At 39.3% G+C, this 14,880-nt stretch overlaps 1 long non-coding RNA gene across 1 annotated transcript in view; it reads right to left on the reverse strand.

Moving 5' to 3' along the window:
- Positions 1-2,922, reverse strand: part of LOC146315015 (uncharacterized) — a 186,871-nt gene extending 183,949 nt beyond the window's left edge. The window contains exon 1 of the long non-coding RNA XR_014771834.1: positions 2,848-2,922. This is a non-coding gene — a long non-coding RNA (uncharacterized LOC146315015). The remainder of the gene's footprint in view (positions 1-2,847) is intronic.
- Positions 2,923-14,880: the final 11,958 nt, after the last annotated feature.

A 14,880-nucleotide genomic window follows, 5' to 3' on the forward strand; every position in this document is an offset into this window, starting at 1 on the left:
ACTGGCAATACTTCCTGCTTTATTTAAACTGTATTTTTTAGTGTAGTGTTCATATTGGAAAGTTTTAAAATTCTAAAATAATAGAAGATATGCCTTCAGTAACACAGCCACTATCATATCCCTAAATTTTCAATGTTGTCCACATTTTAAAGACAATCCATTTCTCTTCTATCTCCAAACCTCCCTTGTTCTAACTCTAATTAAATTTCTAGAAGGCCAGACCTGCCCTGTCCTGTACTGTGACCAACTCTTTTTCACGTTATAGTATCTGTATGAAAACAAAGCCTGACATTCCCCTGTTCCCACTTGAAGCAGCTTTTGACCTAGATGCTATGAAACTTTGTCTCGGGAGTTAATCAGAAATTTGGCCTCCTTGCATGCCAGTGGAAATGGGGATATATCCATCCAGGCATTAGCATTAGAAAGGACGAAACGGTGGAGATGAGAGGAGAGGAGAGATTGTTTGGCTGCCATCTTAACGGAGTGTGCCTAGCCAAGCCCGGCCAGGAGAAAATATAAACCCCCGAGAATAAGGCTTATTTTGACTGGTGGCCAGTTAGGGGATAAGACGCTGCAAGGGAGGTGTGTTTGTGTGTGTGTGTGTGTGTGTGTGTGTGTGTGTGTGTGTGTGTGTGTGTGTGTGTGTGTGTGTGTGTGTGTGTGTGAATCATTGAGCATGCTTGCCATAAAAGTAGCCAGCCGGTTTACGTCTGCCCGTCTCAGGTGTATATGTGTGCCCAAATCTGCATCTAAAGCCTTCTCCTCCTCCTCCATTTCCATAAGGATAAATGTCATTAGCCAGGCAGCTAGTGGCAAGACGCTGCTTTTACTCAGCGCAAGTGTGAGGGGTGACTTTGTCCCTGAGAGAGGGAGAGTGAGAGGGGTCTGATACATGGACCAGACACAAATCCTCTTAGCCAAAAGGAAAAAAAAAAAAAAAACTGGCTTTTGGGTGGCGGCTTAAATCGGCCATTGTGGCTCTACTTTAAGACTTCCTCTGATGCCTTTCTGCCTGCCGCTAATGTAAATAAATGAGCCCCAGGAGGAAACTGAGGAGGAAGTCAGGGCAGTATATACACACACAGCTGGCCTGACTGGCTATAGCACCTTTCAGTGTGGGCGGGTGGGTGTCCCTTGTGTGTCTCAGTGAGAAAAGACACATTAAGTAAATCCTCCAAAGGAAGGACATTTCTATGATCCTTTCTTTTGATACTTAAGTATTTACACTCAGGATAGGAGAAAATTTTATCATTAATTATAAGAATATCCAAATCTGTGGTGGTGGTGTAGTGCACCAGTTCAGTGAAAGTCAAATATCAGTACTCTTATGCAATGAATCTTCATATAACAATTACATAACACAAGTGTTTATTCACATTCAGATGTGACCACACTTGGTTCTAATCACAAAGGCTGCTCCTCCTAGACAAACTGGTCCTGCTTCCCTGACTCGCTAAAACAGAACAGACCTGATAAAAGTCGTTACAACATGCAACTCCTAACACCACTTCCTAACATATAGCGAGTGAGCAAACTCAAGCAGACGGAGCGCAGAAAACTGTCCAGATATTCTTCTACAATTCCAAAAGACAGGGTGCTGTGGATCATATTACGTGTGCTTCCTCACAACCTTGTTAATTAGTTTCCCTGTTGACTTCTTTGATGAGGGGAAAAAGAAATGCCAAGGATGTCAGAATGTTGACCAAAGAAAACAGACTGGAGGTGAAGCAAAGTGCTGAAGCTAAAATAGAACCCTTCTCTTTATTTCCTGAATCGACTAACATTAACAGGTTACAGGAGAAAACTATAAAGAAATAATGGAACATGACCGAGCTGCAGTTGAAAAGATGAAACCTAAGATAATTCTGTGGTCCACAAAAATAGAATTGCAGTACAGAAAACATGTGGGTCGAAAATTACAGACAAAGATGCAACAACTTAAAGTTGCACAAAGAACTGCAAGTTGAGGCTGATATTAACACATTTAGTGAGCTAATGCTTAGCAGACAAAGACAAAATTCAAAGTTCAGGACTTGACTCACGACTTGATTGTAAAGATTTGAGACGTACAACACAATGACTTGGTTTAGCCTCTGTCAGACTGTATAATAAGCAGTGGACATTCTGAGGCTTCAAATTTGGCTTCATAGCTGTTGCCCTCTTGGGTTTTTTGGAGCCCCAGACCATATTTCAACGAGGGAGTAAAGCTGGAGAGGATATCAATTGCTATGTCTAACATGATAGGATCAGACTGAGAACTTCAAACTTGTCAGGCACAGGATAGCTGCACCCAAAAGCATTTCCTGCTTTATCATCTACTCTAAATGGGACCAATTTAGAAAGCAAACATCACACTGTATTGAAAGAGACTTGAAACTAGAGATTGAGACCATTAACTCATTAGGAAACTATTAACCGATGTAATAAATCAAGTGAGAAGAAGGGTCATTTACTCATAAGACTCCATACAGTCAGACTTCTTTTTGCAACCAGTGGAGTTGCCCCCCTGCTGGCCATGAGAGAGAATGCAGGTTTAAGGCACTTCTGCATTGCCTTCACTTTTCAGAAACTCTGTCTACTGTTTATAGAGTCTGTGGTCACAAAGGCTCTGCCACCATAACCTTTAAAACAGCAAAACATGGCTGAAAAATCAATTAATTACAATAAATCACTGAGATTAGTGGATTAACTGAGTAACCCAGTGCAAATTTTTCATGTAAAGTTCAACTCAAATTTCATGCTAAGTCCAGGTGGACAGGTGAAACAAGTACATTCATTTTGTAGGTTATGGGGTGAATTATTAGACACTAAAGAGAGAAAGTTGCATCTAAGGGAAACAGGATTTACCTTTATATCTCAAGTTATCTTGGCCGTGGTTTGATTCCAGTCTGCAGCGTTTTGCTGAATGCCATCTCCTGGCTCTCTACCTCTATCTTGTCTTTCTTCAGCTGCTTCTATATAATAAAGACAAAAAAGCAGCATGGAAATGTGTTAACTTATGGCAAATTCTACCAAAGAGGATCATCCATCAGTCCTCTTATCAATTATAGATGGAGCAAAGTTCCTATTAAGACGTCGGTCCCTGGTCCTGTGTGTGTATCATACAGTATGTTTCTGTGAACAGGGTGTATGTGGTCACACTGTGTATATGCAGACATGCCTGCATGTTCGGCATCACTGTCCTTTGCGGTGACCCAATCACATATTCCCTCAATAAGATTACTCTGCACTTCCTTGAGTGCAACCTTTACATAAACAGCCCAATCACGGCTGCAGTCAGCATAAGCGTAGCTGGAGGGTCCGCATCAGCGAACACGCAGACAGAGACCATCATGTACTGTAATCATACCATTGTACCATATTCATATTACAGGCACACACACTGATCCGCGATGATCAACCACATGCCGCAGACAGGGAGGGAGGATCAATGAGCTTAATAGAAAGTGACATAAAACAATACCAGATGGCCAATCAGCACTCAAAGAGGTTGGATGTTACCGTGGGAACCCTGCAGGACGGTGCTGTCTTCATTTCTGCTTTATTGTAAATTAGCTCTCACTGGTTGAGCCATTTAGAAACCATTGCAAAGCACTGTTGAAAAAACACAAAACATAGATGTCTTTGTGAAGAATCTGACATGTGAATAATGTTATCCACCCATGCCATTCTTCCTTTGTCTGACACAGACGTAATTCTATTCAGGGTCACTGCGGTCTGGAGCCAATCTGCGCACACAGTGGGACAAACACATGTACGAGTAGCAGTAACATGAAATTTCTTCTTTACCTTGGAAATAGTAATTTTGCAAAACTCAAGGTCCACTTACCAGCTTTAAACAAACACTATCTGCACATAAAGGCTTTGGGATATGGTTTAAAGGTCTAGAAAAAGCCACCCAGAGAGCACCAACGAAATTTTCACCCTCTTTTCAACCAGTTAAAACGTGGTCACATCAACGTGTCATAAAGCATTGAATTTGTTCAGTCATTCTGACAATTTGTTCAATTGTTGCTTGAAGGACAGACGATGATGATGAATGTGAAGATATTTCACTAGTAGGTAAAATGTGGTGTACATAAGGACGTAACTCCAACACTTTGTATGAAGCTTCCAGGAGCTTGTAAAAGAAGAAGTTCTGTATGTTAATGTAGATATTCTTTGAAGGGATGTGAATGAAAGGCAGAGAGGCATTGCCTGCGTCCTTGTGCTGATTTATTTTGCTCTGGTTATTCTTTGATTTTGAAACAGTAGCCTTGTGTTCTTGTTATGCAGCATCTATTAAATGTTACTGACAGTATAAACGGTTTGAAGTAATAACAGTAAAATGTTTTTGCACACTTCCATGTATGCTTGTGCATGTCACATGTTTTAGTAGCAGCGTGCGCTGGAAAATAGCGGTCCCTATTAAAACTATTAAATTGCCATCCACTTAAGTTGGAATGACTTTTACAGTCCACACCACGGATATAAAGCTTCAGTCTGGACTCCACCCACTTATGTTAAAACATTTTTACAACAATATTTCTAAACTATACTTTTCCGTGTGGATGGCCCTTTGTCTTTAGGGGACTGAGTGCTTGTTTTCATGAAACCTCCTGTTACAGAAGCAATTCCTAATTTTTATGTCATGCCTGTCCAATCTTAGACTTCGTATCTTAACTCCAAACTAGAGATGTAAACTTGATTCTTCAGTTCCTGTCATGTTAAGAATGCACACAGACTGCCTATACCATCGACGGCAGGTTTTACTTGACTTGTCACTGGCGAGCTAGCTGGCGAACAGACAAGAAAAGATGGATGTTCAATTTTGTCTTTAAGTTGGGAGAAATTCATCACGTTGTGGAGGAGAAGAAATCCAACCTCTTTTGGAAGTTTTCTTGTCAATTATTGGCCGAGGATAAAGATGTTGAATTAAAAATTAATCGTCTTAATCGGCAGATAATATATAACCATTAATGTATTGCCTGGGAAGTCTAAAGCATCATCATTTAGTTTGAGAAGTCTTTCAGTCATAAATATTTTGGTGCTCACATTGTTCCCCATCTTCACTGCCATTTCCATAAAGACCTATCAACAGTGGTGCTGACAGTTTTGGCAGTTATTTTAGAAGTGGAACAGAGTCTGTGTCATCCTAACTTAGAATTCCTTTCTGTGAGGAGGGTTATGTTGACAAAGGCCTGGTATTAAGAGTGATAAAGTCCATATGGACAGAAAGACGTGGTGGTTGAAAAGGTTAAACACAGGACTTTCACCAAGAGACTGGGGTTTAAGTTCTGTATCAACTCAGAAAAAAACTTCTTTGTCAGGATCCAGTTCTCAGCTGGTGACTTTTCTAGCTCATGATTATCTGGTAAGTGACTTTCAAACTTGATTTCCTGATGAAAAACACTTATAAGAAAGATCTGACTATGAAATTGCAAAATCAAAATTTCTTTGCAGCCAAGAAATACACACAGAGAGAAGCAATTTGGACAGAGCATGAGGATGTCATGGAGATGAATTAAAATGAAAATGACTTTGTGGAGCAGAAGCTTCAGGATTTTCCTTCCCAATCATTTTAAGTTTATTGTTGAATCAGCTGATAACAGCACAGCTCAGTAAGATGTCTTTGTTGATTAGCAGGTGTAAAGATATCAAGGTGTCGATTAAAACAGGACAAATTTGGTTTGTAGTTTTTTGATGACAAGATGTTAATATTTCACTGATTCTACTGGATGTATTTCTTTGCAGATGCTGCTGAAAGGTGTAATCTTTCACAGACAGGACAGGGTTACAGGGCTGAGATGCCATCACACTGATACCAGCTCCTTACTTTCAAACTGAAACAAACTGGGTCATACAGCTAACTGTCCCGCCACATGTGAAAATGGCTAACCCTAACCCCCTAACCCTAACCCGAACCCTAGAGATAGTTCACCCAAAAATGAAAAATCTGCTACATTGCCCCCCCAAGACTTCCAGTGGTACTGCTCCATTTTGTTCATATTCATAAACTTTCAGGAAATGTGCACAAATGCAGATAAAATGACCACACAGCACAGGCACCATAAACGAGCCTTTAGTTGATCCAACAAGCACTTTGAAGCATACTTAGAATCTCAGTCTTTGGTTTTAAGGAACCGTGCATAAGGAAAGTTTTCAGGCACTTGGGGTTTCCATTGTTGCATCAAATGCAACTGTATAAAAGGTGTTTTGTTTAGCTGCAGTTGAAGAGGTAGTCATTTAGCAGAAGGTACATGTTTTATGATTATTTAATTGTTACTGCTAGAAAATGCAGAACTTGTTGAACCTTTGCCTTCTTTCTCTCTGCGTTTTATAAAAAGCAATCAGCCACTTGACGCTGAGCTTTACAGTGATACAACAAAGCTCCTCATCCTCCATCTACTGTAGTGTAGCCTCTCATGGCTTATTGCTGAAATATACAGCAGAGAGTGAAGAATATACATGTGACGAAGGCTGTGAGACAGGTTTGAGTTTGTGGCAGTGTACTGTAGTCTTGACTCGCCAGCCGCGTGAATGCCCCACGATCAGACAAAGTTTGGGGTAGAGATGTTTTATAAATGCTTTCCAGAAGATCCCTCTTCAACTGTCAGAGTTACATTTGCTTTCTGCAGATTCGCTTTTGTTCCCGTCATGCACTGGCAGCGAATCACTGGAAATGAGTGGGGGATTCATTGCCCTTTTAGAAATTCTGACAAACAACTACTCAACCTTACAGGGGAGGCTGGCTACGGCCTGTTGAGTAAAGCAACTTCATCGCTATTATAATGTGCATGCCATTCATTTCGGAGCCGAGTATGTTTGCTTGCTGCCATCTTTCTCTCTGTCAGTCGCTCTCTCTCAGCCCCCTCATGTCAGCGAGGTTCACATCATCCTCGTTAAGCGTTTGTCTCCAGTCTAACTCACAGATGATTATTCATTTAGCCGCTTTAGACAGCTCCCGTCAGCCACAAGGACTCCGCTCATCCACCAAGGGACAAATCAACACTCGTTTTTTTTCTCCTCCTCCTCCTCCTCCTCCTCCTCAGTTCTTTCTCCACTTTCCGTCTCTCCCCTGGGCTATTACATTGAGTGTTATGTTTACTATAACCCGCATGCTTGTTAATTATAAATCACCGGGTCCTCTTACGTTCTATTAATTGGTACCTCCTCTCTCCGTCTATGCAGAAGCGCCAGCAAATAAATTCAGGTACGGCTTCATTAAGTGGCACTCTCACAACAGATCTTGACACACGCTGCACAGACAATAAAACAAGGGAGTCGGGGAGAGTCGGAGGGGAGGGGGGGTTAACTCAACAACTTCTATTCAAGAATGAAATTTAATTTAAGATTAATTTTAAGGTTTAGTTAAAGCATCGGTGGTGAAGTTGCAGATTGCAAACACATCATCTCACCCTCCCCTACCAAATATGTAGGTGAGTCAGTGAAACCAACCCGTTCTCATCGCAACTCGCCACATATCGAGGATTTGTCATCGCCCCTCAGCGTCTCATTCTAAAGCATAAGGCAACATTTAGCAGCTGTTTGAGACAGAAGCCTTTTTAACATGTGGTTAATGTTGTCAAACAGTTGCATTTTGAGTAGCTTTAGGCAACAAAACTACTTGTGTAGGGTGAATATAAGACCATGTTTATGGTTACAAGAAATATGTTATGTACGTCCAAGGGTGGAAGTAACTAATTACAAACACTCAAGTTACTGTAATTATGTAGTTTTTTGGGATACTTTTTTGAGTCTGTACTTTGACTTGTACAGAAGTATTCATTGCATCATTTAATCTATTTAGTTACTTTCAAAATCAAACTTGAGAACTGAGTAAAAGTTGAATTTATACCTAAACCATTCATCTGCATTTTTGTAGCCAATGAGGTGATCTGATCTCAAACAGGCCAATGAAAACCAGGACAAACGGACAAAAACCTAAACTCTGCAGCAGCAGGTTTGGAGTCAAGATGTTAATGATTAATGATTAATCAATTAATCAGCATTGAGGGTTTAACCAATTAGAAATGCATTCATGAATATTTAATCTATAGTCTAGAAATGTCTAGAAATTGTTTTGTCAGGCTGAACAATTTGTTGAATAAGGAAAATAAAATTTAAAATGAGAAAAACAAAACAGAAAAAAATTAAAAGGAAAAAAGTTTCTATTGATAATATATTAATCATTAACAGTTAAAAAGTAACTAATACTCTGAGTAGTTTTTGAGACTTAGGCATTTCTCTGGTGTAATGATTTTTTTCTGTGTTCATCACTGAGGCGCCTGCTGTAAGTCACATGACAAATGTAAGGTTATGTACCTTAAAACTTTTGAATAACGTTTTGGTTTCACATGTTTCTGTGTTTGTTTGAGCCATCCGTCCACTCCACGTCCTCCATGTGTCAACTTCTAACTCTTAATGCTGCGTTGAAAGCCTGAGGCGTCTTTTCCAGCCACTGCACGTCCGTATGAGTCACTGAGGGCCAGTGACAAAAACTCTCAACAGTTTATTTCCAGGGGTGTGAATGAGGACTTTTCAATTAATGAGTTTTTATAGTGGCTCCTAAATATCCCTTATTTATAAGGTCTTTTTTTATTTTGTTTTGGGTTTTTTTTATTTTTATTATGGGTATTTTTTTGACATATATTCTTTTGTGATGCATCTTGTTACTCTCTCTATGCTATATAGCACTTTAAAAAGTCTGAAATTTAAAGTATTATTTAAGTATGCCATATTGAACGTTTTTATGGCTATAGTGGTCGAAATGTGTATGGATGCATATGATTTGTTGTCTTTTTTTTAATATACTTTTTTGAATTCTTCTTCTTCTTTTTCATGCCCTAGTGGTTATGTTTAAGTGTTATTTTCAAAGTGTTTCATGATGATGAAGGCCAGAGCTGAAACGCATGTGTCTTAAAATATGTTGACTTAAGAACATATCTGTTTGGTGCTGATCCCTGCAAAAATCACAGGATAATCATTCAGATATGTTTTTTTAATGAAAATGAGAGTAATGATGAAAAACTGATCACTCCCTCTAATATTTTAAATCATATCAGAAATGAAATAGAAGTCAAAATAATGCCAATTAGGTATGTTTTCAAAATTGTTCAGCCTTAGTTTGGTCCGAACGGGGAAAAATGGATACCTAGTACAGCCAAGTGCTACGTCCCAAATTACAGAACCAGAACCAAAATTGCAATTTTTTAAAAAAGGAAAAATTAGGAAAAAATATATAATGTGTTTTGTGGTGTGCTGCAGAGATGATCTGGCCTAAAAAATATTTTTCTCCTTATGAAAGAAAACCACAGTAGACCTCAATAAATACCACATCATTACAATTTAATTAATATATTTCTTACCCAGTAAAAATGAAAATTGTTATGCAAAAATCATCATTCCACTAATCGTATTGCATATCACAATATGAAGTTTTTGCCATATTGTGCAACCCTACTCATGAATATTATACTCCCCTTTTGCCATATTCCTCCAATAAATCCCTGTAAATCTTACACACTGGACCTTTAATCCACCTATAGTGGTAAATGAGTAATTTGACAGACATTAAATATTGTTGAATATATGATTAACACAGAAATACAAAGAGACCGCAGGTACAAAGAGAAAGAAACGGTGTCAGAGATAGAGCTACTGAGGGTCTGCTCACAGACCTGAAATGACTGGGTACAGTATCACGCCGGAGAGCTCCATTAGCGGTAATTGGATGGATTTCATATTAATATATGCTCTGTCATTTAGCATTGCACACAGGCTTAACCTCTGCCTGGGATTTCATCCCCTGCCAAGTCCTGCAATCATACACTTCACACTGATCATAATGATTGGAATACTGTAGTCCAGAGAGGATGTGATGTACTGGAGAAAAAGAAAAAAAAGGCTTAAAGTTTATTTTAAAAAAACTGTTACATTATTTCTTTATTTACTTATTTTGATGCTTTTCTCCATGTGTCTATTTTGTTTTTTTCATTAAATTATGGCACACGTTTTCGTCAGAATTTTGGCAAAGTGTGAATAAGTGCATTTCCATCAGCTACCTTGATGAAAATATATTGAAGAGGAGGTGTCAAGAGGCCATTATTAATCGAGCACCGGTAACTCTTCTCCGTCTTGGCATTTCATTGCTGCATCTCACCTATGATGGCATTTTTGTTCTTGCTCACATTTTAAAAGAAAGAATTTGTCTCTTGATTGACGTGTACCTCGTGTTGTTTTTATCAGCTACTATGGTGATAGGGAGGGCTATGACACGCAACAAGGGAATCAATCCATGGACTTTGCAGCCCTGTACATCCCTGACACTCCGGTTTTTTTTTTATTCTGTATTTTTGGGGCTGTTTGGTAGAGCAGAGGAATGTAACTGCATGGCAGCATGACATGAACGCTTTGTCTACACTAAAATAAGAGCACCACGACGTCAAGGCTCCCATCAGTCTTTTATCATGGCTTCTCTTCTTGGTGTTATGCCATCTTCCCACCTCAGACTGACATAAATATATTTTTATTTCTGGTGCTTCTACTCAAGTTCAAGTTCAAGTTCAAAATGTGCACAAAATCAGGTTGATGGAAACAAAACATGACACAGTATTACAGTCCTTGTTAAGATAGTGAGACTTGTCATTGCACAGCCGAGTATTCTCCATATTGGACAAATCTGCACCTCACGATTTACGTTCCCCATGCCAACGTTCAGTGCCAGAAGTAATGTGCTCTATTTGTAGCAAACCGCAGAGTTAGAGTGTGAAGGTCAGCGTCTTCCAAATTTAAATCTTGTGACACAGAAGTGTTTTCTGATCCGACACCCCATATGGACAGGACAAAGTCATGTGTCTCTGTGTTCCAAAAGAATTACTGCTCGAGAAAAATACTCTGGTTTGGTTAAGCAGGCACAAAAATGACTCTTTTACGGAAAGCTCTTGGTTTGGGTTAAAATAAATACTTAGTTGAGCTTGGGGAAACGTGCTTCATGGAAGAACATTTTCATATTCCTCTTTTAAATTTCACTTACTTTTTTTTCGTACAGTGGGGTGATATGAACATGCCAAGTCAGATTCAGCAAACACTTCTGACTTCAGATAACTGTAAACTGTAAATCATCCACCTGTGTGTATTTGAGTTCATGTGAATGAGAGATCGAAATGGACCTGATAAAGCCAAGGAACAGTCAGAACAAGTGCTGTTAATGGCACCTGAGGCACATACTATCACTAAAATAAAGAAGAAAGAAACTAGGATTGAGGAGTGCAGAGGGAAGAGGAAGTCAAGGCAAAGTCAGTTTAGATAACAGCAGGTCGACAGGTCTGACTGTGCATAAACCGTATTCATACCCAAAAAAAAATTCAGAATGTGAGAAAATCGGTGAATGCTGCAAATTCTACAAAATCATTTGCACAAATCTGTTTGTTTGAGTGGTTCCTGTATGAGGACGGTTTTGCAGAAATGTCAGTAGAAAAAATGTGAGGACGTTACTATAAGTAACTTCTAGGCTTTGGGTTTTCAGTGTCAATAATCAAGACATAGCCTGGCATCACCTGACTAATACGCAAATGTGAGCTAGGCTAGTAGTGACCTACAGTCTGAGCAAAGAAATGTGTGATGGCTGTCTGGTCGCGGTCTTTCTTGTTTTACAGCTAAATGCATGTTTCTGAAAATATTTTGTTTGAGAAACAGGCAATGCAAAATAACAGAATTGTGATTCTGATATTTGAACAGCGCTGCCTAGTTTGACGGTTTGACCCGAGTTTCAGGAGCCTTGTGCTGGATGGACTGCTTTTTGCAATTTATTATAATATTAAACTTAATATCTTTGGGTTTTTATCTGACAAAACAAGCCATATTAAAAAATCACTTTGGACTTTGAAGAACTGGGATGAACATTTCTCAATATTTTCACATTTTATAGATGTTGCTGCTCTAGATTAAACATGACAATTAACTTTTGTATCTGTTGTTATTTGACTACATTTAATAAATAAAACAATTTGTACAAGGGCAAGTAAAAACAGACTTTGGGCAAGTAGATTTCTGACTTGCTTGCTGAACCCTCAGCAGATTCTTCTGGTTCCCGGGCTGATTAAAACCTGAATTTACACTAAAATTGCTATTTAACACAAGAATAGACTGATCTTCAACTGAACTTACCAAAATTGCAAAAAGTCTGTGAAATGAATTTACTTTTTTAATATGTTAAAATGAAAAGTAATGCCTTTCTAATCAAGACGCGAGTTTCAGGGTTAATCATGCAGGCTGCAGGATGGACCAACAGATACTGTCATCACTCGCCTTTTTGGGACCAACTGTCACTTAAAAGCCACTTGTCCCAGCATTTCCACCCAGCAGCCCCCTGCAGAATGTCTCCAGTACATTTGGAAGTCAGCAGTGACTCTCCCTAAATTGGCGGGGGCAGGAGAGGCCACGACAGTAATGGGAAGACCCACTTCAAAAAGCCCCTTGACCTCTTCCACTTTTTCCCCTCACTCTCACTCTTCCTCCTCCTGTTTTGCTCATCAGACAGAAATCTCTTTCAACTAGCTGTGGAGGTTCAGGACGACGTGGAGTCTGACATAATTATCAGTGGCTTGGCTTTAATCACACTCTCCTCGGACTCCTCAGCGCACATTATCTGACACCAAACACAACAGCTCCCCTGCCTGAAACAGGCCAATTTAGCCTTCTAACGCCACTCAGAAAGCCAGCCGTCACACACAGCTAGAGATGGACAGAGAAAAGGCAGTAGAAAGTGAGAGCGAAGGAGAGGGTACACATAATTATACACCGTATTTGGCTCTGTTTTTTTTTTCTTTCTTGCAGCCCTTATCCCTTTTTATTCCTTTACTTTGTGGACTTTTAATAAGTCTGAAAATGTGTCAGTTTGATTCAAGTCTAACAAAGCTGTGGATGATTTATGTCAAGAGGTTGCGGGAGAAAAAAGAGTGAGGCAAGATTTGAGAGACAGTTTCAAGGTAGCGAATCTTCAATTAACCTGAGTTACCTGTATAGGATATCATTTGAATGACTGCTGAATTAATAAGCGCTTTTTGAAAATCTCTTGAAATGTGTTCTTGAGATACATCAAATGTAATCAAAGGAAATTAAATTCTTGTACCTTGCTTAGAATAATTTGAGGTCTTTTCAAATCTAAATTGTTACTCATCAGAGCTGGAAGACTCAAACTTGGTTTTCAAACGTGAGCAGAGGCTGGATATAATTGTCCTGGAATTTCATCTTGTTTAGCTGCACAATTACTTAGCCTTCTGTTTGTGGCTATTTGGCAACCCTCATAAATTGACTGTGAAAGTGCTTTCTCTCATGATTTGCGTCCATAAGTGCAAATTAGTGGAAACAATCCTTCTTGTGAGTTGAAAACTCTCAACCTTGGAAGAAAAACTGGGCTGTGCAGCGGTTAAAATAAAGTAATGAGACATGCTAAAGGAAGAGTTTGGATTATTTGAAGTTGGAGATTCTGAGGTTCTTAAACAGGTAAATAGACAGTGCATTACCTACATTAGATGGCTGTAGTTTGGAGAAGCAGGGAGGATTAGTGGCACAGAAGCTAATCAATGAATTGTTGTGGACAGGGTCAGCAGAAAAATGTATTTCAGCTACCTAAAAAAGCCCCACCTAAAAAAAATCAATATTAGTTTAAGTGCACACAATATTTTCACCACTTTACCTTACTATGTGTCAGTCTTTTCCAACAGGAAACCACCCTTATACAAGCCAGATATCACTCTCTCCCATCCAACCAAACTCCATAGACAAAATCAGTAATTTTACCTTGCAGCATTTGAGAGTTGATTGTCTACTGCTGCCTTGATTGGTTACTTAGATTGTGTTATTGTGTGCTTTAAAAGGATAGTTTTAATTCACCAAAGTCATGCAATAACAAAAATAAACCAACAGATCGAGGCAGTGGTAGACCAGCAACTCCAGTGTCATGTGAGGTAAAATTGTTGATTTTGCCCATAGAGTTTGGTTGCTTTGGAGAGCGTGATATTTACTAACAGAGGCTTCCCATCAGAAAAGGACACCAGACAGCAAGCTAAAGTGGTGAAAATATTCTTAATGATATTGTTTTTTTTGCTTAGCTTCCTTCACCAGTACCTCTACTGCTCCTCAAAGCTGCTGTATTAAGCATTAATAATACTAACATGTAATACACTGACTATGGTATCCCACATATACACAATTCAAATAATCTGTACTATCTCTTTAATATTAGCTCTGCACTTCCCTTCTCCATCCTGAAATGGGTCAGAGAATGGAAGGAGTGGGATGTGGAGGGGTCGGTGGAGCGAAAGGAGAGAACTTCAAAGTGATGAAAGAGAGAAAGATCATGAACAGTAGCACTCGCTAATGTGTTCCCAGGATGCAGCCATTCCAACCAGACCCCAGACCTTTGATGCTGTCTCTGACAGACCACCGTAAAGAAAAAAAGAGGGAAAAAAAAGGAAAGAGGAGCCATCATTGGCTATCAGCAGGAAGCTGCAATCTCTTTGTGGTAATAAGCAATGAGCCCGGACAGGGTCACACTCTGTTTCAACCTCTCAGATACTTTGGGGATGCTTATGCTTACATGACAGTTCTTAGAAAACTGCATTGTGGTAAAGTCTGTGAAATATTAAAGAGACATGAGACTGAATAAAACTGTACAGTTCTGACAATTCTGCATTGATAAGCAATGATGTGAGGCAATCATTGTAACATACAATCAATAGGTTATTGCAGCACTTTTAAAGGACCAGTGTGTAGGTTTTGGTGGCATCTAGTTGTGATCTTGCAGACTGCAAAAACCTTGTCTCACCCTATCTTAGGCCATTAAATCGATCATAACTGGACTGGTAAAAGACTAGACTAGATAGGACAGCTCTAGTC

Source organism: Lutjanus erythropterus, chromosome 14 (genome assembly GCF_056507025.1).
Source record: "Lutjanus erythropterus isolate fLutEry1 chromosome 14, fLutEry1.hap2, whole genome shotgun sequence".
NCBI classification, from domain to species: domain Eukaryota; kingdom Metazoa; phylum Chordata; class Actinopteri; order Lutjaniformes; family Lutjanidae; genus Lutjanus; species Lutjanus erythropterus.